The following is a 3,931-nucleotide window of genomic DNA, read 5'->3' as shown; positions in this document are numbered from 1 at the left end:
GAAGCCATCCGCGAAGCGCTGCAGGACCGCACTTCCGGTGTCACCCCACCGGGCCTCCGTGCTGCCCCCGAGTGGCAGCAGCACGAAGTGTTCCTCCCGAATTCCGATCTTTTTTTCACTCGATCGTTCGGTTACGAAGAAGGCCTCTCGTCCCCTTACTTTGGGTGTCAGCCGTGCAGCACTCTCGTCTCTGACTCAGAAGGTTCAAGTCCCACTCCAGAGACTTGAGCAGAAAATCTAGGCTGACACTCCAGTGCTGAGGGCTCAAAAAAAGGCTCAAAAATGTTAGTATAGTATTAGGTAGTCCCTCGTATCGAGGATGACCTGCTTCCATACCAAAAAGGGATGAGTTCACAGATGTTTCAATGAGGGACCTGACATTCTAGATCCCGAACTACATACTGAAGGGTGGAAGATGCCTCTGCATCTTTTAACGTGGGGTGGCCACTACACTGGCTTGACAGCTAAGTATTGATCACGTGGCAAGGGTTAACCAAGACGACTGGAGAACAAGCTCTGCTGCACGAACCTACTGCCCACGCATGCTGCTACTATCCACAGATCCACGATCTGGAGTACTGAGGGAGTGCTGCACTGTCGGAGGTGCCGTCTTTTGGATAAAACGTTAAATCGAAGCCCCGTCTGCCCTCTCCGATGATGTAAAAGATTCCAAGTCACTATTCAATGAAGAGCAGGGGAGTTCTTCCAGCGTCCTGGCCAATGTTTATCCCTCAACCAACATCACTGAAACAGATTATCTGGTCATTATCACATTGCTATGTGCAAATTGGCTGCCACGTTTCCTGCATTACAACAGTGACTACATTTCAAAAAATTCGTTGCAAAACGCTTTAGGTCGTCCTGGGGTCACGAAAGGCGATATATAATTGTAAGATTTGCTCTTTTTAATTCATCCATCCAGAAGGAGCTTCCAGTCTCCCCATTGCAACAACCAGATATTTCAAATGCAAAATTATTTTGTTTCATAATAATTCTCAGGTTTTCATCTCCATTACTCCAGGAATGAAGTTCCATACACTGATCACATTTTCCAGGTATTAGTCTGTTTATCTCTTACCGTGTCTCTTTGTCTCACAACTTTATTTATTAAAGTAATTGTCCAGATTTATCTTACACATATTATTACCTTAATACTGCTATAAGATGGCCTCTTAGATGTCTCCGTTCCAGACTGAAAAGACCATATTTTTGCAATCTTTCCTTATTACTCAGACCTTTAACAGTAGGGAATCAGTCTTATGGTTCTTCTCTGCACTGCCTCCAGTACTTGAATGTGGCCTGAGATGTTGACAGCGGGCTGGTATGGGACCAGATTTTCCCCCATTGGCGATTTTGGTGACAAACGCCATAAGTTACACTGTTGTGCGCCTCGGGTCTCCAGTGGCAAATTGACATCAAATTTTAATAGAAAACTGATTTGAATGTGCCACAGCGAGGATAATGGTGAATCAGAAATGGTGCACACAGTGGCCAGTAAAGGAATTTAGTTTTAGAGAAGAGAACCGTTAATGGCCATCAAGGGGTATGGCGTGAAAGCAGGAAGTGGGTACTGAAGTTTCATGTTCAGCCATGAACTCGTTGAATGGCGGTGCAGGCTAGAAGGGCTGAATGGCCTGCTCCTGCACCTATTTTCTATGTTTCTATGTTTCTATGTTTCTTCACAGGGACTTTATTTTCAAAAAATCATGTATGCAGAATTATATTGAAACCCAGAATCTATAGGTTTACATTGGAAGTTGAATAAATTGATCACCAAGTTCATTTAAAGGAAAAGCTGCTTCACTTTTTACAATTATAGAAACAAATATAAAAGTCGTAATGCTGAGGCTTGCTAGTGCTGCATTTCATCTATTTGGTTTTAGTTTCATTGAGTAATTTTATGTTTCATTTGAGCTGTAAGGACTTTTGAAATCTCAGTTTAAGAGCTCAAACTTTCAATATTTAAAAGTAAAAGTCTGATTCAGTGAGTCTATTATAGTTTATCTAAATATTATCAATATCACTGTATCTAAAATATTGGAAGACATGAACATTTTTTTTTTGCAGTTTTCTCATGTCTCAAGTGATTGATGCAATTACACACCAATATAACTGATAGGAAAGTCTCAATAAAACATCACACCACAGTAAACCATATTTGTTTGAATGCACCACTGACATTTATTACAATCATAAAAATTACTGTGGCATATTAATTTCTGTATCAACTGACGAATTGTCACAGGTGCCTGGTATGGCTATCCTTCAGAACACCCATTGTCAGTAATATCCAGAAAGAGCATTATAATGTCAAAACAAGCATGGCAGATTTTGATTAAATCCCTGATTGCAATGCTATCTTTTTGTCGATGGAAGCAACAATAGCTCACACTTGTATAGCACCTTTAGCATAGGTAAATGTTCCATGGTGCTATACGGAGGCTTGAGGAAAACAGAAGCCAAGCCAATCAAGGAGAGATGAGAAGGGGTGCTTATAAGCTTGCTCAATGCTGTGGATTGCAAGGTGGATCTTAAGGGAGGAGAGGGAGGTGGAGAGGCACAAATGTTTAGGGAGAGAATTCCAGAGAGTGGGACTTAGGAGGCTGGAAGCTTGGATGTCAGTGATGGAATGAAGGGAAGGGAAGTTACACAAGAAATCAGAGGCAAAGGAGCAGAGGTTTTGTGCTTGAGGGGGTAATAGAAAGAGGCGAGGCCATGGAGGAATTTAAAGACAAAGACAAGAATTTTAAATTTTCTGACAAGTACTTAGTTATATTTATAGTTTGCATCTTGAATGCAGATCCGAGAACAGCTGTGCTAAGTTTAAAAAATGTTTTCTATGTTCTTCAGAAACACATTTTGAAAATCCACTGCTCATTCTGAAATTAATTGATTTTCCAAAAGTGGTTTTATGATATGATGTTTTGTTGAATGACAGAAAAGACGATTTAGTTTGTATCAATCAATTAGGACAAATCATTAAAAGTGTTCCCATTCTCAAACTATGTGCATCGTTCAAAGCTGGGCACTGTACCCACTGGACATGTGGGTTAAAAATGTTAGGTGAGCACAATTTTGATGCTTCAACGTATCTACAATTCTTGTGCACTGGCTCAGGTGGTCCTGAATTGCGATAGATGCCACAATCATTGCTAAAACCCATGGATCCCTTCTCTGTTAAAATGCACAATTACAGTTCATTATTTCTGAATATCAAACATCCATTAGATGTTAACATACCATAAAGTAAATAATTTAAGATATTTATTAATAGTAAATATTATTCAATTAAACTGGAACCATATACAATGGAGACCAATGTTGCACAAGGATGGGAACACTATATTACTGTAGCAAAGAATGGTTCCCAAAAGCAACACTTGCACAAAATGCACTAACTGGATCAGCCATAAAGTTCCCCAGAGAAACTCTGATAAATACTCAGGGAATAATGTTGTCGTATCAAAGCTCAGCTACGACTAGAACACTAAAATAGCTCTGGAAAAATATAAAAACACAATTTCTATCCAAAAAGCAATGTGCACATGTATATATCTTCTGACCTAGTGTGCTGTATTCATTGCTCGTGGTACAGCCTCCTCTCACACTGGGGAGATCAAAGGAACATTGAGTGACCGCTTTTCCAAACACCACTGTTCTGTCTGCTCCCTGAGCTCCCTGGCAATTTCCACTTCAGTTCCCTATCCTGCTCCTACTCTGCTCTCTCTGTCTTTGTTCTTCTATATTGTTCTAGTGTCACTCAAATGCAAGTTTGACGAACTCCTTATATATCTACGAGGTACTTTGCAGTCCTCTGAGCTTAATATTGCTATTAATAACTTCAGATCTGAACTATAACTTCCTGCTTTCTCTTCAACAGGTAGTGGGGTTGGTGTGCTGGCATTTCTGGCACTTGGGCTGGGAACCCTCC

This window comes from Pristiophorus japonicus, chromosome 8 (assembly GCF_044704955.1).
Source record: "Pristiophorus japonicus isolate sPriJap1 chromosome 8, sPriJap1.hap1, whole genome shotgun sequence".
Lineage (NCBI taxonomy): Eukaryota > Metazoa > Chordata > Chondrichthyes > Pristiophoridae > Pristiophorus > Pristiophorus japonicus.
Note: the sequence above shows the minus strand (reverse complement) of the source record.